The sequence below is a fragment of the Pseudophryne corroboree genome, chromosome 2 (assembly GCF_028390025.1).
Source record: "Pseudophryne corroboree isolate aPseCor3 chromosome 2, aPseCor3.hap2, whole genome shotgun sequence".
In the NCBI taxonomy this organism is placed as follows: Eukaryota; Metazoa; Chordata; class Amphibia; order Anura; family Myobatrachidae; genus Pseudophryne; species Pseudophryne corroboree.
The window spans coordinates 705,027,840-705,053,242 of record NC_086445.1 but is presented as its reverse complement, the minus strand read 5'-3'; the positions used below and the strand labels follow the sequence as shown (position 1 = coordinate 705,053,242).

General features: G+C 47.4%; 1 long non-coding RNA gene across 5 annotated transcripts in view; it reads left to right on the top strand.

The window, feature by feature from the left end:
* The first annotated feature begins 13,836 nt into the window (after nt 1-13,836).
* LOC135045718 (uncharacterized) overlaps nt 13,837-25,403 on the top strand; it is a 445,823-nt gene continuing 434,256 nt past the window's right edge. For 3 of the 5 annotated variants that reach the window (XR_010238156.1, XR_010238138.1, XR_010238162.1), the window contains exon 1: nt 13,837-13,945. This is a non-coding gene — a long non-coding RNA (uncharacterized LOC135045718). The other 2 variants (XR_010238150.1, XR_010238144.1) reach the window with 2 other exon arrangements.

The following is a 25,403-nucleotide window of genomic DNA, read 5'->3' as shown; positions in this document are numbered from 1 at the left end:
TAAAGACCCGAGGCGCCGTGGACAATCCGGACGGCAGCGTCTGAAACTGATAGTGACAGTTTTGAACAATGAACCTGAGGTACCCCTGGTGTGCGGGGTAAATCGGAACGTGTAGATACGCATCCTTGATGTCCAAGGATACCATAAAGTCCCCTTCTTCCAGGTTCGCTATCACTGCTCTGAGTGACTCCATCTTGAACTTGAACTTTTTTATGTAGAGGTTCAAGGACTTCAGATTTAGAATAGGCCTTACCGAGCCATCCGGCTTCGGTACCACAAATAGAGTGGAATAATACCCCTTTCCTTGTTGTAATAGGGGTACTTTGACTATCACCTGCTGAGCGTACAGCTTGTGAATGGCTTCCAACACCCTCTCCCTTTCGGAAGAGACGGTTGGTAAGGCAGACTTCAGGAAACGATGAGGAGGATCCGTCTCTAATTCCAACCTGTACCCCTGAGATATTATCTGCAGGATCCAGGGGTCTACCTGCGAGTGAGCCCACTGCGCGCTGTAATTTTTGAGACGGCCCCCCACTGTCCCCGAGTCCGCTTGAGAGGCCCCAGCGTCATGCTGAGGTTTTTGCAGGAGCCGGGGAGGGCTTCTGTTCCTGGGAAGGAGCTGCCTGTTGGTGTCTCTTCCCTCTTCCTCTGCCTCGTGGCAGGTACGACAAGCCCTTTGCTCTCTTATTTTTGTAGGAGCGAAAAGGCTGCGGTTGAAAGGTCGGTGCCTTTCTCTGTTGGGGAGTGACTTGAGGTAAAAAAGTGGATTTCCCGGCAGTAGCCGTGGCCACCAAGTCTGATAGACCAACTCCAAATAACTCCTCCCCTTTATACGGCAAAACCTCCATGTGACGTTTTGAATCCGCATCGCCTGTCCACTGTCGTGTCCATAAGGCTCTTCTGGCTGAAATGGACATAGCACTCATCCGAGATGCCAGTGTGCAAATATCCCTCTGTGCATCACGCATATAGATAAATGCATCCTTTATTTGTTCTAACGACAGTAAAACATTGTCCCTATCTAGGGTATCAATATTTTCAATCAGGGATTCTGACCAAACTACTCCAGCACTGCACATCCAGGCAGTTGCTATAGCTGGTCGTAGTATAACACCTGCATGTGTGTATATATTCTTTTGAATAACTTCCATCTTTCTATCTGATGGATCCTTAAGTGCGGCCGTCTCAGGAGAGGGTAACGCCACTTGTTTGGATAAGCGTGTGAGCGCCTTGTCCACCTTAGGGGGTGTTTCCCAGCGCGCCCTAACCTCTGGCGGGAAAGGGTATAATGCCAATAACTTTTTTGAAATTATCAACTTTTTATCAGGAGCAACCCACGCTTCATCACACACGTCATTTAATTCTTCTGATTCAGGAAAAACTGTTTGTAGTTTTTTCACACCATACATAATACCCTGTTTTACGGTATCTGTAGTATCAGCTAAATGTAACGTCTCCTTCATTGCCAAAATCATATAACGTGTGGCCCTACTGGAAAATACGTTTGAATTTCTACCGTCGTCACTGGAATCAGTGCCCGTGTCTGGGTCTGTGTCGACCGACTGAGGCAAAGGGCGTTTTACAGCCCCTGACGGTGTTTGAGGCGCCTGGACAGGCATTAATTGATTGTCCGGCCGCCTCATGTCCTCAACTGACTGTTTAAGGGAAGATAAACCATCACGTAATTCCACAAATAAAGGCATCCATTCTGGTGTCGACCCCCTGGGGGGTGACATCTGCATATTTGGCAATTGCTCCGCCTCCACACCAATATCGTCCTCATACATGTCGACACCACGTACCGACACACACCGCAAACTCACAGGGAATGCTCTAATGAAGACAGGACCCACTAGCCCTTTTGGGGAGACAGAGGGAGAGTCTGCCAGCACACACCACAAAGCGCTATATATACAAGGGATATCCTTATATTAAGTGCTCCCTTGTAGCTGCTTTAATATATATATATATAGCCATTAATGTGCCCCCCCTCTCTGTTTTACCCTGTTTCTGTAGTGCAGTGCAGGGGAGAGACCTGGGAGCCGTTCTGACCAGCGGAGCTGTGACAGAAAATGGCGCCGTGTGCTGAGGAGATAGGCCCCGCCCCTTTTTCGGCGGGTTCTTCTCCCGCTATTTTTCCAGTCAGGCAGGGGTTAAATATCTCCATATAGCCCCTATGGGCTATATGTGAGGTATTTTTAGCCTTGTATAAGGTTTATATTTGCCTCTCAGAGCGCCCCCCCCCAGCGCTCTGCACCCTCAGTGACTGCCCAGTGAAGTGTGCTGAGAGGAAAATGGCGCACAGCTGCAGTGCTGTGCGCTACCTTATGAAGACTGAGGAGTCTTCAGCCGCCGGTTTCCGGACCTCTTCACGCTTCAGCATCTGCAAGGGGGTCGGCGGCGCGGCTCCGGGACCGGACTCCACGGCTGGGCCTGTGTTCGATCCCTCTGGAGCTAATGGTGTCCAGTAGCCAAGCAGCAAATCCACTCTGCATGCAGGTGAGTTTACTACTTTCCCCCTAAGTCCCACGTTGCAGTGATCCTGTTGCCAGCAGGACTCACTGTAAAGAAAAAAACCTAAACTAAACTTTCTCTAAGCAGCTCTTTAGGAGAGCCACCTAGATTGCACCCTTCTCGTTCGGGCACAAAATCTAACTGGAGTCTGGAGGAGGGTCATAGGGGGAGGAGCCAGTGCACACCACCTGACCTAGTAAAGCTTTACTTTTTTGTGCCCTGTCTCCTGCGGAGCCGCTATTCCCCATGGTCCTTTCAGGAACCCCAGCATCCACTTAGGACGATAGAGAAAAGAAATTGGAAGGAAAATATCCCCAGGGGCCAGTTTGTGCGCATTAGAAGAAATTGCTCATCATTGCTCACTTATCAAACACAGGCAAGATCTTTGATGTTGTCCTTTGCAGAACAAGGTTATCCTCAAGAACTACTTGAGAAGTCTTTTCGTGAAGTTGAACTAATGGATAGGGCAACACTATTGGAACCAAAAAAAAAAAAGAAAAAAGGAACTTGGTAAATATACTAATGAGGAAAATGATAAAAGGAGTATGTTATTTACCACACAATACAATGGGTGTGCTCGCCAAATTGAACGTGTGATTAAGAAAAATATGTCCCTTCTAATGTTAGATGAAGTCCTTAAACCACAATTAGATCCAAAGGGACCTACAATTTTTAGGAAGGCAGACAATTTGCGTTCCATCTTGGTACCTAGTCATTTCGAAAGATCAAAAATATTAAAATCAGAAAAAATGTGGTTACCTTAAAAACCAATAGGTTTCCATAAATGTGGCAGGCTTAGTTGTTTGTCTTGAAAAAATGCACCTAGAAAAAGCATTGCATTTACATCCTCGAACACAGGAGAGGAATTCCGGATAAAGGAATTCCTAAATTGTAACTCTACATATATTATTTATGTGATCACCTGTTTATGTGGGAAACAATATATTGGGAGGACCACACGAACCATGCACATCCGGTACATGGAACATCGACGTAATGTATCTAAAGGCGCACGGCACCCACTGTCTAGTCATATAGCACAATGCCAGAATTCTAAATTTGATAGTAGTACTATGATAGCCATTGAAGAGATTAAGAACACTATACGTGGAGGAGATCGGTTTAACCTTCTATGTAGAAGGGAAGCTTTCTGGATATATAAAATGGACACGTTGGTGCCGGGCGGCCTTAATGATATGGTGGAGTTAAATGGAATCTAATGGTTTATATATGTATAATGGTATATGGAAATGATCACTGAATTGGTTTATTATTCACCTAAAAGGTGCATGAGGTATTATAAGTAATGAAGGTGGAATATTGATAATCAATTATGGGGGGGTTAAACCCATGTTGATAGGTAAATTACAACTAATTGAGTTCGGTCTACGTTGTATGGATAAAGTGTATATTTAAGGTCTCAATATGTGGAGACACTATGCATAAATTAAATAGATAGAGGTCTAGGAATTAAGAGTGGATATTTAAATATAGAACTATTAACATTAGTATTTGGTCAATAAATATTGAATATTTCTATAATATACTTGGAGGTACGATATTGTGTATGGGTCTCAAGGAATCATAACATAAAATATTAGGATCACTATATGAAATAAGGATGGATAATGGCTAAAGGGGGTAATTTAGTATAATTATTATTCATGGGGATTTTTAAAATCCTTTATTGGTGAAGGATGTATACATATGTATGGGATATTGGTAGGTTAGGACCATATAAATATTGGCCACTAGATGGCACTGGTCTATGATTATTCTAGGTTTAACAATACTGGTGTGTGAAATAAATAAGTATATATACATAAAAATAAGGTTGATAAAAATGTATAGGTTGGTTCTATTAGATAGTTTAGATGATTTTTTATTTGTGTATGGCTGGTTTTAATAATTATTGCCAGCAGTATTATCATTATTTTTTATATGTATTATATGTTTATTTAAAAAATCTTTATTGATATACTGGTTGTTGATGTGCTGTCCGGTCATTAAAATAAGGCTGAAACCATATGGCCATGATTGCACAAATTTAGATAATGCATGTACAAAGGAGCTGCAATTAGAAAGCGCATTAGGTTCTGCATAAGGAGTTCCTTATGAATGAAAATCAAAAGAAGGCTTGGATTACAAACCCGTTGGCCGCACATGCTCAGTGTGTATAGTTGGAAATGAGGCTTAAACCGCGAGCGCATTGCGCATGCGCGAACCGGCGAGTCCGGTATTTAAAGTTCTAAGGAGACTGGCAGATACATCGGACACTGATGAAGCCGCTGAAAACGGACCCTGAGGCGGAGAAACGCGTTTGTGAGGGACAACGACAGGTGTTGTGAGTTAGGAGAATCTCTTTCACCCACTGCAATACCGGGTGTGTGGCTCACAACCTCCACTTACCGGCGGGTGAACTGTTTTCATCCATACCCCAGTGCACAGGGGAATGTGTTGTTTTAAAGTTTTGGTTACCCTTTGAAATACATGCTGCTAGCTTGTGCAGCCAGAAAGGATAAAATCTATGCTGAGTGCTTTGGCTAAATGTGCTCTAATCCTGGATCAATGCAAGATGTGGGTTAACCTATTTTATTAACTTTGCTTCTATCCTTTGGCAAATGGGCTGCCAGTTTTTGCAGTCTTACAGGAAATCATTTATATAATTTCTGCTTCATCCATTTGGGCTGAAAGAACTTTGTGTGGCTACATAACAATACTAACTCCACCATATATCCCTTAAATAGGGATGATTGGAAGGCTGCTTGGATAAAAGGAATGCATGCTTGCTTACAGGTGCTTACTAATCCATTGTGCTAATTATCTGGACTTTTAACACAGTTCTTTCCATCTTTTGCACTTTATACTGTTAGGGCATTTTTGTGCATGAATTATTATTAGTACAATATCAATGCAAGTATTAAATGATATAATATTAATTTGAGTGCAAGCTTTTTTATGATAGATCTTGAATCAATTGGTACATATATTTTATGATTAAATTTCAATTATATTAATCAGTATTTTATTAGTGTGATACTGGCCGGTATCTTTATGTTTGTATTTGTATTTTTGTGACTATCTTTACATATATAAAAAAGTTAAAAACCAAAGTGGGAAGCGCTGTCTCATTTTTGTTTGCATATTCCTTTTGGAGGGGTTGGGATCATCCCTCAGAGTTCAGCTGCATTCACTTTGGTGAGTGACAGCGCCAGGTGCAAATCCATATTTCTTATTTCGAGGAAAAGGATTTTTGTTACACTAAGGGTGAGATACATACCAGCTCACACCACAAACACACCGTACAACTGGATTAGCAGGAATACCAGATAGCAGTATGAACGAAAAACAGCAACAAGCTGAACATAACCGATACACAACCTTCGTGCAACAGAAAACAACAACCAACAATACAACTGCAAGTAACAGTCCGCACTGGGATGGGCGCCCAGCATCCTCTACGGACTAGGAGAAAAGGATTTACCGGTAGGTATCAAAATCCTATTTTCTCTTACGTCCTAGAGGATGCTGGGGACTCCAAAAGGACCATGGGGTCTATACCAAAGCTCCAGACCAGGCGGGAGAGTGCGGACGACTCTGCAGCACCGATTGAGCTAACATGAGGTCCTCATCAGCCAGGGTATCAAACTTGTAGAACTTAGCAAAAGTGTTTGAACCCGACCACGTAGCTGCTCGGCAAAGTTGAAGTGCCGAGACCCCTCGGGCAGCCGCCCAAGATGAGCCCACCTTCCTGGTAGAATGGGCCTTCACTGACTTCGGCAACGGCAATCCAGCCGTAGAATGAGCGTGCTGAATCGTATTTCAAATCCAGCGTGCAATAGTCTGCTTGGAAGCAGGATTTCCAATCTTGTTGGCAGCGTACACGACAAACAGAGCCTCCGTTTTCCTAACAAGAGCCGTTCTGGCGACATAAATATTCAAAGCTCTTACGACATCGAGAGATTTTGGCACCAACACGGCATCCGTAGCCACAGGCACCTCAATAGGTTGATTTATGTGAAACGAAGACACCACCTTCGGCAGAAATTGTTGACAAGTCCTCAATTCCGCTCTATCCACATGAAAAATCAAATATGGGCTCTTGTGAGACAAAGCCGCCAATTCCGACACCCGTCTGGCGGACGCCAATGCCAAAAGCATGACCACTTTCCAAGTGAGAAATTTCAACTCAACCTTTCGCAAAGGTTCAAACCAGTGAGACATAAGAAATTGTAACACCACGTCAAGATCCCACGGTGCCACGGGTGGCACAAACGGAGGATGGATATGCAGCACTCCCTTCACGAAAGTCTGACCTTCAGGAAAGGCGGCCAATTCTTTTTGAAAGAAAATAGATAAAGCCGAAATCTGCACTTTGATGGAACCCAATTTCAGGCCTGCATCCACGCCTGCCTGCAAAAAATGGAGGAAACAACCCAGCTGAAACTCCTCCGTAGGAGCTTTCTTGGCTTCACACCACGACACATATTTTCTCCAAATACGGTGATAATGCTTCGCCGTAACCTCCTTTCTAGCCTTAAGGAGAGTGGGGATGACTTCCCCGGGAATACCCTTTCGAGCTAGGATTTGGCTTTCAACCTCCACGCCATCAAACGCAGCCGCGGTAAGCCTTGAAATACGCATGGCCCCTGCAGTAACAGGTCCTCTCTGAGAGGAATCGGCCAAGGATCTTCTATGAGCAATTCCTGAAGATCCGGATACCAGGCCCTCCGTGGCCAATCTGGAACGACGAGTACTGCCGGAACCCTTGTTCGTCTTATGATCCTCAACACTTTTGGAATGAGAGGAAGTGGAGGGAACACATATACCGACTGAAACACCCACGGAGTTACCAGGGCATCCACTGCACTGGCTTGTGGGTCCCTTGACCTGGAACAATACCTCGAAAGCTTCTTGTTGAGGCGAGACGCCATCATGTCTATTTGAGGAATTCCCCAACGCCTTGTCACTTCTGCAAAGACCTCTTCATGAAGAGCCCACTCTCCTGGATGGAGATCGTGTCTGCTGAGGAAGTCTGCTTCCCAGTTGTCCATGCCCGGAAGGAAGACTGCTGACAGAGCGCTCACGTGTTTTTCCACCCAGCAGAGAACTCTAGTGGCCTCCGCCATCACCGCTCTGCTCTTTGTTCCGCCCTGGTGGTTTACGTACGCCATCGCCGTTGTCCGACTAAATCAGGACAGGTAGACCTCGAAGAAGGTGTTCCGCTTGCAGAAGGCCGTTGTAAATGGCTCTTAACTCCAGAACGTTTATGTGGAGACAAGTTTCCTGGCTTGACCATTTTCCCTGGAAACTTCTTCCATGTGTGACTGCTCCCCAGCTTCGGAGGCTTGCATCCGTGGTCAGCAGGACCCAATCCTGGATCCCGAACCTGCATCCCTCTAGAAGGGTAAGAACTTGAGAGCCACCACAGGAGAGAAATTCTGGTCCTGGAAGATAGACTTATTTTCCGGTGCATGTGCAGGTGAGACCCGGACCATTTGTCTAGCAGGTCCCACTGAAACACCCGGGCATGAAACCTGCCAAACGGAATGGCTCCGTAAGCCGCAACCATCTTCCCTAGCACTTGAGTGCATTGATGAATCGACACTCTTGCCGGTTTCAGAATCTCCTTGACCATGCATTGGATTTCCAGAGCTTTTTCCGCCGGAAAAAACACTCTCTGCAGTTCCATGTCCAGGATCATGCCCAAGAAAGGCAGCCGAGTTGTCGGAATCAACTGAGACTTTGACAAATTTAGAATCCAACCATGATGTTGCAGAGCTGTCAGGGAGAGTTCCACATTTCTTAGCAACTGCTCCTTCGATCTCGCCTTTATCAGGAGATCGTCCAAGTACGGGATAATTGTGACACCCTGCTTGCGTAGGAGTGCCATCATTTCCGCCATCACTTTGGTGAAGACCATCGGGGCCGTGGAAAGCCCAAACGGCAACGTCTGAAATTGGTAATGATAATCCTGCACCGCAAATCTCAGGAAAGCCTGATGTGGAGGATATATCAGGACGTGTAAGTAGGCATCTTTTATGTCGACTGACGCCATAAAATCCCCCCCTTCTAGACTGGAGATCACTGCTCGAAGAGATTCCATCTTGAACTTGAAAGTTTTTAAATACAGATTGAGGGATTTTAAGTTCAGGATCGGTCTGACCGAGCCGTCCGGCTTTGGCACGACAAAGAGGCTCGAATAAAACCTTTCTCCCTGTTGGGACGGGGGTACCGGGACGACACTCTGGAGACACAGCTTTTGTATCGCAGCACTCACTACTTCCCTTTCTGGGATAGAAACTGGCAAGGCTGATTTGAAAAATCGGTAGGGGGGCACCTCCTGAAATTCAGTTTGTACCCTTGGGACACTATGTCTAACACCCAAGGATCTAGGTCCGAGTGAAACCAGACCTGACTGAAGAGTCGGAGACGCGCCCCCACCGGCACGGACTCCCGTAGGGGAGCCCCAGCGTCATGCGGTGGACTTGGCAGAGGCCGGGGAGGACTTTTGGTCCTGGGAGCCTGACACAGCAGGTGACCTTTTTCCCCTTTCTCTGCCTTTTGAAGCAAGGAAGGACGAGCCTCTTCTTTTTTTGTATTTATTAGGCCGAAAGGACTGCATCTGATAATAGGGTGCCTTTTTCTGTTGTGCTGGAACATAAGGAAGAAAAGATGACTTACCCGCTGTAGCAGTAGACACCAGGTCAGCGAGGCCGTCACCAAACAAGACACTACCTTTATAAGGGAGAGCTTCCATAGCTTTCTTGGAGTCGGCATCAGCATTCGATTGATGAATCCACAGAGCTCTCCTGGCCGAGACTGCCATGGCATTGGCCCTTGATCCCAAAAGGCCAATATCCCTTGCCGCATCCTTTAGGTAAGCTGCAGCGTCCCTGATATAACCGAGAGTCAAAAGAATGTTATCCCTATCCAGGGTATCCATGTCAGATGCCAAATTATCAGCCCACTTAGCAATAGCACTACTCACCCAAGCCGACGCTACGGCAGGTCTGAGGGGTGCACCCGTAGTGACATAAATGGCCTTTAATGTAGTTTCCTGCTTACGATCCGCAGGATCCTTGAGGGCAGCAGTGTCGGGAGACGGAAGCACCACCTTCTTGGACAGCCGGGACAGAGCCTTGTCCACATTTGGAGATGACTCCCACTTTTCCCTGTCGTCAGAGGGGAAAGGATATGCCATAAAAATTCTCTTGGGAATCTGCCACCTTTTATCAGGCGATTCCCAAGCCTTTTCACAAAGAGCGTTCAGTTCATGAGAGGGGGGAAACGTCACCTTAGGTTTCTGTCCCTTATACAAACAAACCCTTGTATCAGGAACAGCAGGTACTTCAGAAATATGTAAAACATCTTTAATAGCCACAACCATGTACTGAATACTCTTAACCAATTCTGGATGTAAACTCGCCTCACTGTAGTCGACACTGGAGTCAGAGTCCGTGTCGGTATCCGTATCAGCTATTTGGGTAAATGAACGCTTTTGTGACCCTGAGGGGGCCTGTACCTGGGATAAGGCGTCCTCCATGGATTTTCTCCACGTTTGTGTCTGAGAATCAGATTTATCCAGCCTTTTAGGCAATAACGCCACATTTGCATTCAATGAACTCAACATATTCACCCAATCAGCAGTCGGCGGTGCCGACAGTGTCACTCCCAAATCCTTCTCTGCGCCCCCAGTAACATCCTCCGGGGAGGAGCACTCAGCCCCAGACATGTCGACACACCGTGTCGACACACCGTACCGACACACTCACACTGGCTATAGGGGACAGACCCACAGGGAAGCCTGTTAGAGAAAACACAGAGGGAGTATACCAGCTCACACCCCAGCGCCCATATAATACTGAAAATAAGATTTTACTTACCGATAAATCTATTTCTCGTAGTCCGTAGTGGATGCTGGGGACTCCGTCAGGACCATGGGGATTAGCGGCTCGGCAGGAGACAGGGTCTCCTGCGGAGCCGCTAATCCCCATGGTCCTGACGGAGTCCCCAGCATCCACTAGGACGTCAGAGAAAATAAGATTTTACTTACCGATAAATCTATTTCTCGTAGTCCGTAGTGGATGCTGGGGACTCCGTCAGGACCATGGGGATTAGCGGCTCCGCAGGAGACCCTGTCTCCTGCGGAGCCGCTAATCCCCATGGTCCTGATGGAGTCCCCAGCATCCACTAGGACGTCAGAGAAAAATAATATATGATGTCTGCGCTGTTTAAATAGCACCAAATTACTGTACTTGATAAGGAGAGTGAAGGACGTCCGGGCCAGCGTCTCTGCAATGTCTGTGAAGAGAGAAAATGGCGCTGGTAAGCTGTGAGGGCTAAGCCACGCCCCCTCCCGGCGCGCTGTAGTCCCGCTCAATTTCAAATATTTATACTGGCGGGTGCTTATATTTAGTGCCTAGGCACTTATAATATGTCTTTCTGCCAGTTTTATAGCCTCAGTAACATGCAGCCCAGGGCGCCCCCCTGCGCCCTGCACCCTGTGAGTGCCGTTGGAAGTATGTGTGGGAGCATGGGGCGCAGCGCGACCGCTGCGCTGTACCTCGTTACTGAAGTCTTCTGCCATCACTGAAGTCTTCTTTCTTCTGTATACTCACCCAGCTTCTTTCTTCTGGCTTCTATGAGGGGGGTGACGGCGCGGCTCCGGGAACAAGCAGCTAGGCGCACCAAGTGAACGAACCCTTTGGAGCTAATGGTGTCCAGTAGCCTAAGAAGAAGAGCCTTTAACTCAGAAGAAGTAGGTCTGACTTCTCTCCCCTCACTCCCACGAAGCAGGGAACCTGTAGCTAGCAGATCTCCCTAAAAATAAAAACCTAACAGAAAGTCTTTTCAGAGAAACTCAGTAGAGCTCCCCTAGTGTGTGTCCAGTCTCTCTGGGCACAGAATCTAACTGAGGTCTGGAGGAGGGGCATAGAGGGAGGAGCCAGTTCACACCCATTCAAAGTCTTATAGTGTGCCCATGTCTCCTGCGGATCCCGTCTATACCCCATGGTCCTTTTGGAGTCACCAGCATCCTCTAGGACGTAAGAGAAATTCGTGTTGACCGGTGTTATTTGCCAAACTGGGGCAAGAGCATTGGAATGCATGTGGGCTATATGAAAATCATAAGCCACATACATACAGTGTTGTTTTTCTGACAGATTGTCCTGTCCAGTGGTTAAATTGGGCCGGAATGGGGCGGAACTGCGTTCTGTCACCTCTAATTCAAGGCGGAACCAGTTCTGCCTCCGTCCGGCCACTAGCATCTGGTCCCGTCTTCAATGCATGTTAAAGCTAGAAGTGGCCGCCAGCCAATCCTGGATCATGGGTAGACCGGATGCCAATTAAAAGACAGGAAGGATTTTTTTTTAAACGGCGCAAGCCAATCACAGCTCACGCACTGCTAGCCAATGAGAAGCTGCCAAGTGGCAGCTTCTCATTGCCTGGCGGTCCGCCAGCCGTGATTGGCGCGCATATTCAAAGAGCGGCCTCTTCTTTTGATCAGCAGCCTGTCAACAGGAATGGCTGGAAGCCGCTGACAACATAAACTGCACTACACTGCAGCTGTGACCCAGCCAATGCTCCCTGCTCCTCCTCCGTCACACTCCCAGAGAGACCGTGTCTCACAGAAATGCCAGGAGCAAGAGGTGGTATGGGGGAGGGGGGAAGGTGAGGCACTAGGGTGTTGAGATGGCAGAGTGAGGCACAGGAGGTGAGATGGGGGACTGAGGTAGAGGAGGTGATATGGGGGGTGAGATGGTGGAGTAAGGCACAGGGAATGAGTTGGTGGAGTGAGGCACAGGAGGTGAGATGGTGGAGTGAGGCACAGGAGGTGAGATGGGGGAATGAGAGGAGCAGGGGGGTGAGGTAGGGGAGTGTGAGGTGCAGGGGTTAAGATAGAAGCAGAGGTTGAAGTGGTAGCAGGGAGTGAAAGAAGCAGCGGATGAGATGGAGGAGTGAGGCACAGGGAGTGAGATGGGTGAGGCACAGGAGGTGAGATAGGGGAATGAGAGGAGCAAGCGGTGAGGTAGGGGAGTGAGGCACAGGAGTGAGAGGTGCAGGGGTTAAGATAGAAGCAGAGACTGAATGGATAGCAGGGAGGGAGAGGTGTAGAGGGTAAGTAAAGGAGAAAAAGATGCAGGTGATCAGACACTTGCAAAGGAGAGTATATAGGGAGTGAGAGGGTTACCTAGGATGAAGATACAGACACATGAGGAAAGTGACAGAAAAGGAAACATAAGAGACACATGGAAGACATAAGAGAGGTGAGCAAAGGTTGTTTAACATATCCTGCTACATTGTTCACCACATCTAAAATTTTGTGTATGGGGGGGAGGAGGGGACGACTGCTGTGGGCATTGTGTGTGTACGTGGCACTGCTACTGTGGGCATTGTGTTTGTAAAGGGCACTAATATGTAGGCCAATGTGAATACGATTGTGCTACTGTGAGGTGTTATTTTGAATTGGGGGTACTATTGTGTGGCGACGACCCTTCCTAGTGAGGCCACACCCCTTTTTGCTACGCGCCTTCGGCGCCCCAGTGGTGAGGGGGATGAGTTCCCCCACCTCTCCAGTACTTTAAGCCCTGGTCCTGTCTCATCAAGATTGAGCGTAAAGGGTGATACCTCCAATGGAACTGGTGAAGCATAGGCGTTTCTATCATGGGTGCAATGTGTGCAGTAAACATGGGCCCCTGGGCCCACACTGCGACGGGAGCTGCAGCAGTGGCAAAAAGTCAAATCCAAAACAGCAGCTCCGGACCATGGCAGGTACCATGTTTCTGGACTCCGACACAGTGCCAGGGCCTGCAGTGCCGTGGACACCCACCCGAAGTCTGCACAGGGTCTCCCTCCTCTCTTAAGGAGAGCGTTACGGTAATTTCTGGGGGGCTGAGGGGATGCTGCTGTTGGTATTCTGATCACCGGAATCCTGTTCAACGGAATATCATACTTTTTAATCCATACGTGGTTTTACTGGAGGAGAGACCAGCCGAGGGTTCATTCAGGTAAAAAACGGTGGGAACTATGTCACATTAACTCATACACATTATTCTAAAAAGCAAAACACTAAAATCGCATTACACTACTTGCAGCTCAGAGCAGAGATAGTCTACAACATTTTCATTACTCATTAATGAACCATCACTTTCTGACTTCACTTGTTGTTGTAGCACGACTGCCATGACTGAGACAGAGTGCAGCAGCCAGTGGCACTGGCGTTATGTCACGCCGCCTCCCTCCCGCCTCCCAGTCTCATCTCTCACGTGCAGCCCACCTCGCTCCACGTGCACAGCCACCTGACCACTGCCGTAATGTTTGTAAACATGCGTCACCGAGCCACGTGAATGTCATCCTTCTTGCGTGCCCGCCCTCACAGCTGCAGACAGCCGAGCAGATCACTAAGAGAAGGGAGGATTGGTGGAAGTGTGTGAGTGACAATAGAGTGTGCCAATTCAATAGCACAATTGTTATTGAGCGGCCAGGGCGGGGTTTAAATGTATGATTGCGGTTCTAACAGTCCAGTAAGCTGGGAGACACGAGGTGCTAGGGTGGGTGGAAAAAAGTGACTGTCAGGTGTTTAAGCCAATAGCAGGAGAAAGTAAGTATACTGCTTTTCATGATAACATGCTAGGCTGCATCATGTGCAGCTCTATGTACAGGCACTGAGGCGTTAAGAGCAGGCGTGAGCTGGGGCGGAATGTGGCTGGTGACGTCTCTCCGCATAGTGATATATGGTATAGAGATAGGCAGCCTTTCCCTTTGCAGGCAGGCATGGCAGGGAGAGCCACAGGCATTCCCGTTATTAGTAGCGATGCTGTATACGGCTTGCAGTGAAATCGGCGTTTGTCTGCAGGGCAGTGTTCCTTGTAGGCTTTACTTAGGGGTCTATTTACTAAGCCTCGGATGGAGATAAAGTACCAGCCAATCGGCTCCTAACTGTCATTTTTCAAACACAGCCTGTGGCATAGCAGTTAGGAGCCGATTGGCTGGTACTTTATCTCCATCCAAGGCTTAGTAAATAGACCACTTAATCAGGAATGGATGTATATAATGTTTGCTATACCAGCAGTGTAGGGTTAGTGTCACAGTCTGCTGAGAGGTACAATAGGAAACCCCATGTGTTACATCTAGCCTGCCCTTTTTCTAGTAACACTGGTATCATTCCATCTAAGCTTCTCTTGGGTATGGGTGACCGGTGTTTGAATCCCGTCGGTCACCATACCGACGCCGGGATCCTGGGGTTCTATTTACTAAGCCTTTGATGGAGATAAAGTAGACTGAGTTTACGTACCAGCCAATCAGCTCCTAACTGTCGTTTTTCAAACCCAGCCTGTGACATGGCGGTTAGGAGATGATTGGCTGGTACTTCATCTCCATCCTTTTTATCTCCATTCCAGGCTTAGTAAATAGACCCCTTTGAATGCTGGGGGGGGGGGGCTTGCTGCGTTGGCCATGCTGCGGGCTCGCTGCCACAGGTTCTATTCCTACTCTATGGGTGTTGTGGACACCCACGAGTGGGAATAGTCCCTGTTAGTCGGCATGCTGACTTTCGGGATTTTGTGGGTGTGGGATGCAGGCGTGGTATTGTGACCGGCATTCTCCTGACTGCCGGTCAAATAACTACATCCCGTTTAGGCTGCATGTACTCTGGTATGTGTGGCTGGGTGACCATTGTTTTTCACACTTGTCACGTCCATTTGCGCCAGGTTTAGCCGTGCAAAGGCCCTGTTTTCTCCTCCTGATGGCCATCTAAAGGAATGGGCGTCTTATCTGAGCTATTCAATTGCTGTTCTGATAGACGCCCATTAGTCATGGCAGTCACATTTTTGGCTCACTACCTCAGGAAGTGTGAGAAAAAAATGTGTTAAAAAGTCCATAGTTTGGGCGGACTTTGGACACCTATTCAAGTGCTTTAGATTTGTTTAGCCACTTTACGTGGCTAAACCAGAGTCTGTCGGGCGCATTAACAGGTAATGAGCGTCTGGTTGGAGTAACAATTGAACAGCGTCGATAGACGCCTATTGCTATAGAAGCCCAATAGCTTTCCTATGGATGTAAAATGTTGGCAGGCATGGATTTAGGGGGTAATTCAGAGTTGATCGCAGCAGCAAATTTGTGAGCAGTTGGGCAAAACCATAGGGGTCATTCCGACCCGTTCGCACGCTGCAGTTTGTCGCAACGGTGTGAACGTATCGTAACTGCGCATGCGTGGTGGATGCATTGCGCACACTCGTCGTTGCCCGTCGCCGGGTAGCACCGCCGCCAGCGAAAAAAGTGATCACAGCGGCGATCACAAGAAGACTGACAGGCGGGAGGCGTTCCGGGGCATCAACTGACCGTTTTCCAGGCGTGATGAGGTGAACGCAGGCGTGCCCAGGCGTTTGGAGGGCGGATATCTGACGTAAATTCCGGAACCTTCGTCACTGGATCCGTTGCACAGGGTAAGTAAGTCTGACCTTGGTCTTGGTTTGCAGGAAACTTTTTACCATAGCAGGGCTGCACAAGCGATTGCAGCCCTGCTATGCTAAAATACACTCCCCCCATATGCTGCGTCAAGTTGATCGCGCGAGCAGCAAAAAGTTTCTACGTGCGATCAACTCGGAATGAGGGCCCATGTGCACTGCAGGTGTGGCAGACATAACATTTGCAGATTAGATTTGGTTGGGTTATTTTGTTTCTATGCAGGGTAAATACTGGCTACTTTATTTTTACACTGCAATTTAGATTTCAGATTGAACACACCCCACCCAAATCTAACTCTCTCTGCACATGTTATATCTGTTTCCCCTGCAGTGCACATGGTTTTGCCCAACTGCTAACAAATTTTCTGCTGCGATCAACTCTGAATTACCGCCTTAGTACAGTTATTTTTATTTCACATTTGTTTGTGTACTTTATTTTAAAAACCCAGAATAAATGCACACAATATTAACTTTCAGCCTGTATATTGTCTTTGTAGTAAGTAGTACGTAATATGCTTTTACTTATGATATATACAGTATTTGAAAGCATAATTAAGTCTACATCCACTGCTGTCTCCCTGGAATTTATGAACCCAGTTTTTCCAGTCAAAAAGAAGCACTCCACTTTCAGTGAGCGCTTGTAAACTGTGAGAACCAAAGACTCTTGGCCTCATATCTAATGCCATTTTTTTTGTACTAGAGCATTGGTTCCCAACTTTGTCCTCAAGTAGCACTAATGGTTCTGGTTTAAAGTATATCCATGGCTCAGGGCCGGTTCCGGGGCTTCTTGCGCCCCGGGCGGCATTAGGGGGCGTGGCTTCATACAGGGGGCGTGGTCAGTTACACCCCCTGTACTATAGTAGGATGTGCGGTGCGCGATGACGTCATCGCGCACCGCACAGCAAAGGTCCTCTCCACGAAGGAAAACTAGACGCTAAGCGTCTAGTTCCCTTCGTGGAGAGGACCTTTGCTGTGCGGTGCGCGATGACGTCAACGCGCACCGCACATCATTACAGAAAAGGTCCTCTCCGCGTCTAGTTTCCCTTCGCAGCGGGGGGCACAGCAGCAGCGGATCTTGCCATGGTGCGGCGGCCTCCGGAAGGCGGCGCCCCGGGCAAAAGTCCTGCTTGCCCGTGGCAAGATCCGCTACTGCCATGGCTGTGCACAGATGGTTAAATAATTTTGACTGAGGTACTAATTTAAATCACCTGTGGCCAAGCATGTATATACTTAAATCCTAGACCTAGGCGTTTCTTGAAGACTGAGGGGTAAATGTATGATACCAGAACATATCGTGCCGGTATCACTCTTCCCACATATTCTCTTTACCAAGACAAAGCGGGAAGCACTAGCGCTGAGATGTAGTAGCATCTTGGCTGCCGGAGAGGGGGAGTGAAAACTCCGTCTGAGGCTGGTGAAACCAAATCCCCGATAAGCCGCAACTCACATTGGCTTACCGGGGCTAAAAGCGAGAGAATTAGCTGCAGTAATTGACCGCAGCTTATTGGATACCCCCCTTTATCTATTCCAATTGTTTCCAAGCCTTCATAAACCATGACGCCCTAGATCATCAGCATTCTTTTCACAGCACTTCTAGGCCAAAAGGTTCTTACTGTGAAATTCAGAAAAACTACTAAATTAAGTATACTCTACTGACCTGTCATCCCTAGGTTTTGTTATGTGGTGGTGGGGAGGGTTGCACTACTGTTTGTATACCTCTTTTATGATTGGCAGCGAATATAACTGGTTTTGCCTATTACAGTGACCATAAATAACACAGGTCTGTGAAATTTAGGGTATTGAAAGCTATTTTTAATAATACTTTTATATTCTTAATTATACTACTGTGTTCATAAAGAAATAGTATACAGGTACACCACCGATTTTCCGGCATCCTCGGTTCCAGTGCCGTGCCGGATTATCGATTTTGCCGGATTAACGGTGGAAGCTAATTTTGCACCTTCAGAACATTTCTAAAGCAATAAATAGTAAAATATATGCTACAGTATAATATTAATTAATGAATAAACACAGTAGTGTATGCAAAACTGTTTATAAGCAAAACAGGTATCAGGTACGTTTTGAACAACCATTAACAGTAAGTGAAATAGTCACTACAAGGAAAGTACTAAACCTCATGCAAAATGACACTAACTCTTACCCTCCCACAGCCCAACTCCCACTACAACCTACCCTATACCTTCCACAGCCCAACTCTAAACCTTCCACAGCCCAACAACCTACCCTATACCTTCCACAGCCCAACTCTAAACCTTCCACAGCCCAACTCCTATTACAACCTACCCTATAACTTCCACAGCCCATGCGCAGAAAATGTTCTGGATTAAAGGATGTCCCTAACCCCCTTAAATCCGGACAAATCAAAATTGTCCGGATTAAGTTCCGGATCATCGGTTGCCAGAAAATCGGTGGTGTACCTGTATATATAAAAATTACTACATCACATTTACCTATAAGGGGGTTACATACATTTTTAAGAAAAAACAAGAAGTTTAATTGTTCTTGACATATTTATTGTGAAATACAAAGAAGTGTAGACAATATCACTGTGTTTCTTTAACGTCCTAGTGGATGCTGGGGACTCCATAAGGACCATGGGGATAGACGGGCTCCGCAGGAGACATGGGCACTTTAAGAAAGAATTTAGGTTCTGGTGTGCACTGGCTCCTCCCTCTATGCCCCTCCTCCAGACCTCAGTTTGATACTGTGCCCAGACGAGCTGGGTGCTTTTCAGTGAGCTCTCCTGAGTTCGCTGAGAGAAAGTATTTTGTTAGGTTTTTTTATTTTCAGGGAGCTCTGCTGGCAACAGACTCCCTGCATCGTGGGACAGAGGGGAGAGAAGCAGCCCTACTCTCTGAAGCTAGGTCCTGCTTCTTAGGCTACTGGACACCATTAGCTCCAGAGGGATCGTACGCAGGATCTCACCCTCGCCGTCCGATCCCAGAGCCGCGCCGCCGTCCCCCTCGCAGAGCCGGAAGACAGAAGCTGGGTGAGTATGAGAAGCAAGAAGACTTCAAATCGGCGGCAGAAGACTCCGTTCTTCACTGAGGTAACGCACAGCACTGCAGCTGTGCGCCATTGCTCCCACACACCTCACATACTCCGGTCACTGTAAGGGTGCAGGGGGGGGGGTGCCCTGGGCAGCATTTGGATCCTCTTTTTGGCAAAAGTACACATATATACAGTTGGGCACTGTATATATGTATGAGCCTCCGCCAAGAAAATGCATATTTAAGCGGGACAGAAGCCCGCCGTCGAGGGGGCGGGGCTTCTTCCTCAGCACTCACCAGCGCCATTTTTTCTCCACAGCTCCGCTGAGAGGAAGCTCCCCAGGCTCTCCCCTGCAGATTCACGGTAGAAGAGGGTAAAAAGAGAGGGGGGGCACATAAATTAGGAGCAAAAACACAATATATACAGCAGCTACTGGGTTATCATTAAGTTACTGTGTTATTCCTGGGTTATAGCGCTGGGGTGTGTGCTGGTATACTCTCTCTCTGTCTCTCCAAAGGGCCTTGTGGGGGAACTGTCTTCAAAAAGGGCATTCCCTGTGTGTGTGTGTGTGTGTGTGTGTGTGTGTGTGGTGTGTCGGTACGCTTGTGTCGACATGTCTGATGAGGAAGGCTATGTGGAAGCAGAGCAGGAGCAAGTGAATGTGGTGTCTCCGCCGACACCTGATTGGATGGATATGTGGAAGGTTTTAAATGATAATGTTAATTCCTTGCATAAGAGGTTAGATAAAGCTGAAGCCTCAGGACAGTCAGGGTCCCAACCCGTGCCTGATCCTATGTCGCAGAGGCCGTCGGGGTCTCAGAAGCGCCCACTATCCCAAATTGTTGACACAGATACCGACATGGATTCTGACTCCAGTGTCGATGATGATTATGCAAAGCTACAGCCTAAGTTGGCTAAATCACTCAGATATGATTATAGCAATTAAGGATGTTTTGCACATCACAGAGGAAACCCCTGTCCCTGACACAAGGGTTTATATGTATAAGGGAAAGAAACCTGAGGTAACTTTTCCCCCCTCACACGAACTGAATGAGTTATGTGAAAAAGCTTGGGAATCTTCAGATAAAAAAATGCAGATTTCCAAACGGATTCTTATGGCGTATCCTTTCCCGCCAACGGATAGGTTACGATGGGAATCCTCCCCTAGGGTGGACAAAGCTTTAACACGCTTATCCAAAAAGGTAGCCCTGCCGTCCCAGGATACGGCTACCCTCAAGGATGCTGCTGATCGCAAACAGGAGGGTACCCTGAAGTCGATTTATACACATTCAGGTACCTTGCTCAGACCGGCAATCGCGTCGGCCTGGGTCTGTAGTGCAGTAGCGGCATGGACTGATACCTTATCAGAGAAGTTGGATACCCTAGATAGGGATACTGTTTTATTGACCCTGGGGCATATTAAAGACGCTGTCCTTTATATGAGAGATGCTCAAAGAGACAGACATGTCCACCTGTGGCAGTTCCCGTCGATTTGCAATCTGCGTGAAGACTTCTTGGTGAAGTCCCCACTCTCCCGGATGGAGGTCGTGCCTGCTGAGGAAGTCTGCTTCCCAGTTGTCCACTCCCGGAATGAACACTGCTGACAGTGTGCTTACGTGATTCTCCGCCCAGCGAAAAATTCTGGTGGCTTCTACCATCGCCACCCTGCTCCTTGTGCCGCCTTGGCGGTTTACATGAGCCACTGCAGTGATATTGTCTGACTGGATCAGAACCGGTTGGTCGCGAAGCAGGGTCTCCGCTTGACTTAGGGCGTTGTATATGGCCCTTAGTTCCAGGATATTGATGTGAAGGCAAGCCTCCTGCCTTGACCACAGCCCTTGGAAATTTCTTCCCTGTGTGACTGCCCCCCACCCTCGGAGGCTTGCATCCGTGGTCACCAGGACCCAGTCCTGAATGCCGAATCTGCGACCTTCGAGAAGGTGAGCACTCTGCAGTCACCACTGGAGAGACACCCTTGCTCTGGGGGATAGGGTGATTAACCGATGCATCCGAAGATGTGATCCGGACCACTTGTCCAGTAAGTCCCATTGGAAGGTATGGAACCTGCCGAAGGGAATGGCCTCGTATGATGCCACCCTCCTTCCCAGGACTCGAGTGCAGTGATGCACTGACACCTGTTTTAGTTTTAATAGATTCCTGACCAGTGTCACGAGCTCCTGAGCTCTCTCTATCGGGAGATAAACCTTTTCCTGGTCTGTGTCTAGGATCATGCCTAGGAGAGGCAGATGAGCTGTAAGAACCAACTGCGACTTTGGAATATATAGAATCCAGCCGTGTTGCCGTTTCACTTCCGGAGAAAGCGATACGCTGTTCAGCAACTGCTCTCTTGATCTCGCTTTTATGAGGAGATCGTCCAAGTACGTGATAATAGTGACACCTTGCTTCCGCAGGAGCACCATAATTTCCGCCATTACCTTGGTGAATATTCTCAAGGCCGTGGAGAGACCAAACGGCAACGTTTGAAATTGGTAATGACCATCCCGTACCGCAATTCTGAGGTACGCCTGATGAGGTGGATAAATGGGGACATGAAGGAATGCTTCCTTTATGTCCCGAGTCACCATAAAATCTCCCCCTTTCAGGCTTGCAATAACCGCTCTTAGCGATTCCATCTTGAACTTGAACCCTTTCAGGTATATGTTCAGGGATTTTAAATTCAATATGGGTCCGACCGAACCGTCTGGTTTCGGGACTACAACATGGTCGAATAATAACCCCCTCCTTGTTGAAGGAGGGGAACCTTGACCACCACCTGTTGAAGATACAATTTATGAATTGCAGTTAACACTGTTTCTCTCTCGTGGGGGGAAGCCGGCAGGGCCGTCGGTGAGGGGGCATCTTCTCAAAGTCCAGCTTGTATCCCTGAGACACAATATCTATCGCCCAGGGATCTAACAGGGAGTGAACCCACTTGTGGCTGAACTTACGAAGGCGTGCCCCCACCGGGCCTAGCTCCGCCTGTGGAGCCCCAGCGACATGCGGTGGATTTTTGTAGAGGCCGGGGAGGACTTCTGTTCCTGGGAACTAGCTGTGTTGTACAGCTTCTTTCCTCTGCCCCAGTCTATGGCAAGAAAGGACGCACCTCGGACTTTCTTGTTTCTTTATTCGAAAGGCTGCATTTGATAATGTCGTGCTTTCCTAGGCTGTGCAGGAATATAAGGCAAAATATCAGAATTACCAGCTATAGCTGTGGAGACCAGGTCCGAGAACCCTTCTCCACACAATCCTCAGCCTTCCACATGCCTCTTAAGTCTGCATCATCTGTCCATTGCATATTCTACAGGACACGTCAAGCAGAAATCGACAAAGCTTTGACTCTAGGACCCAGTATACTCATGTCTCTTTGGGCATGTTTAATATATATATATATATATATATATATATATATACATACATACATACATACATACATACATACATACATACATACATACATACATACATACGGAAAACCACAGCACTCACCACCCCAGAAGCGGGGTGCAGTGTCTGCACTCACCAGGTGGGGTGCATGCAGCCCATGGCCACCAACCCAAATACATACAGACAGAAAGTTCAGCACTCACCATAGCAAGCTCACTTATCCTCACAACATCAATAAATAAATGATGGGGATTTAGTTAGTGAATTGGCCAATGCAGCTTGCTATGGTGAGTGCTGAACTTTCTGTCTGTGTGTGTGTGTGTGTGTGTGTATATATATATATATATATATATATATCTATCTATATCACTTAAGACAGCATCTTTAATATATCTCTATATATATATCTCTCTATATATATCTCTATATATATATATATATATATATATATATATATATATATATATATATATATATATATATATATATATATATATATATAAAATACTAGGGTCTCAATCTCTGCTGATAAAGGTACCTGTCCACGCTGCCACAGCGCTATAAACCCATGCCGACACAATCGCCGGTCTGAGTAGTATACTAGAATGTGCACGCTATCTGCAGGATCCCTTAGAATAGCTAGTGCTACCTTCTGTGCAAACGGGACACCCTAGGGGAAGATTCCCATCACATCCTAGCCCTAGTGGGGAAAGAATACTGCTTGAGAATTTTTTGTGGGAAGCTGCAGTCTCTTGTCTGGAGATTCCCGCTCTTTTTCCTCATGAGAGGAGGGAAATTTACCTCAGCTTTCTTCCCCTTAACATGTGTACCCTTGTGTCAGGGACAAATAAGTCGTCAGTGATATGCAAATCCTCTTTTATTACAATAATCATATATTGAATACCTTTCAGCCATCTTGGCTGTAACTTTGCATTATCGTAGTCGACACTGTAGTCAAACTCCGTGTCGATATCAGTGTTTAGTATTTTGGATAGTGAGCATTGTGAGACTCTGAAGGTCTCTGACATAGGGACAGACAAGGGTAGATTTCCTGTCTGTTCTCTAATCTTTTGTGCAATAAATTCACCTCCGCTCTTACACATATCCAAACAGGTGTCGGCGTTGTCGACGGAGACACCCTCTCACACACATATTTGCTCTATCTCCTCCTTAGGGGAGCCTTTTACCTCAGACATGTCGACAAACACGTACCGACACACCACACACTCAGGGAATGCTCATCTGAAGACAGTTCCCCCACAAGGCCCCTTGGAGAGACAGAGAGAGAGTATGCCAGCACACACCCCAGCGCTATATGACCCAGGATTCACACAGTAACTTAGTGTTAACCCAGTAGCTGCTGTATATATTGTTTTTACGCCAAATTTATGTGCCCCCCCCCCCCCCCTCTCTTTTTCACCCTCTCTATCGTGCAGGGGAGAGCCTGGGGAGCTTCCTCTCATCGGATCTGTGGAGAGAAAATGGCGCTGGTGAGTGCTGAGGGCTTCTCCCGCGATTTTGTGTAAAATTAATGGCGGGGGCTTATGCATATAACAGTGTCCAACTGTATATATGCTGCTTTTGCCAGGAGGTACTTAATTGCTGCCCAGGGCGTCCCCCCCCCTGCACCCTACAGTGACCGGAATGTGTGGGTGTAATGCTGGAGCAATGGCGCACAGCTGCAGTGCTGTGCGCTACCTCATGTGAAGACAGGAGTCTTCTGCCGCCGATTTCGATGTCTTCTTGCTTCTGCCGGCTTCTGTCTTCTGGCTCTGCGAGGGGGACGGCGGCGCGGCTCCGGGAACGGACGACCAAGGTTAAGATCCTGTGTTCGAACCCTCTGGAGCTAATGGTGTCCAGTAGCCTAAGAAGCGCAACCTAGCCGCAGTTAGTAGGTTTGCTTCTCTCCCCTCAGTCCCTCGTAGCAGAGAGAGTCTGTTGCCAGCAGAAGCTCTCTGAAAATAAAAAACCTAACTAAAATACTTTCTTATTAGCAAGCTCAGGAGAGCCCACTAAAAGCACCCAGCTCTGGCCGGGCACAGATTCTAACTGAGGTCTGGAGGAGGGGCATAGAGGGAGGAGCCAGTGCACACCAGTAGTCCTAATTCTTTCTTAGAGTGCCCAGTCTCCTGCGGAGCCCGTCTATTCCCCATGGTCCTTACAGAGTCCCCAGCATCCACTAGGACGTTAGAGAAAGAGGAGTGAGAACAATACTCATTGTTCCAGATTGGCCACGAAGGACTTGGTATCCAGATCTGCAAGAAATGCTCAGAGGACCCGTGGCCTCTTCCTCTAAGACAGGACTTGTTGCAACAGGGGCCCTGTCTGTTCCAAGACTTACCGCGGCTGCGTTTGACGGCATGGCGGTTGAACGCCGGATCCTAGCAGAGAAAGGCATTCCGTATGAGGTCATTCTGTCACAACTGAGGGTTTTGGCTGACAGGAGAAAGCCTCAGTTGTAGGGGCTGAGAGGAACTTAAACCGGGGAGGTTTAGTCAGACCCCTGGACATGTAAGTGTTAAAATGAAACCCGAAGGTGTGACCATGACAACCAGGTAAAAGTCAAAATAAAAGTTTATTAACAGACTCCGTGTAAACAGACAGCATTCAAGGTTAATAATGGCTATGTTAAATAATATGATTCCTGGAGCACTCTGACCATGAAATGGTTACACAGGACACTGGTAGGTTAAGAACAGCTGTTAAAGTCCTTAGATGGAATAACCTTACCAGGCCTGGCTGTAGTAGTGAAGATATCCAAGGAACATGCCAGTAGATGGAACAGATGAAGCTGGTAACTTGAATCAGCTGTTGTATTTGCTGGATAGAACCAGCCAGATGGTAAGACACGGAGTGGATGCGGAATGGGATCAGCCAGTTGATAAAGTCACTGAATGAATGCTGGGTGGAACCAGCCAGGTGATGAAACACAGAGTGAATATAATAAGATGCTAGGGAAACAGAGGAGTTGAAGGATGATTACCGGTGGTAGTGGATACTGCTGGAAGCAGATGAAATAGCTGGAAA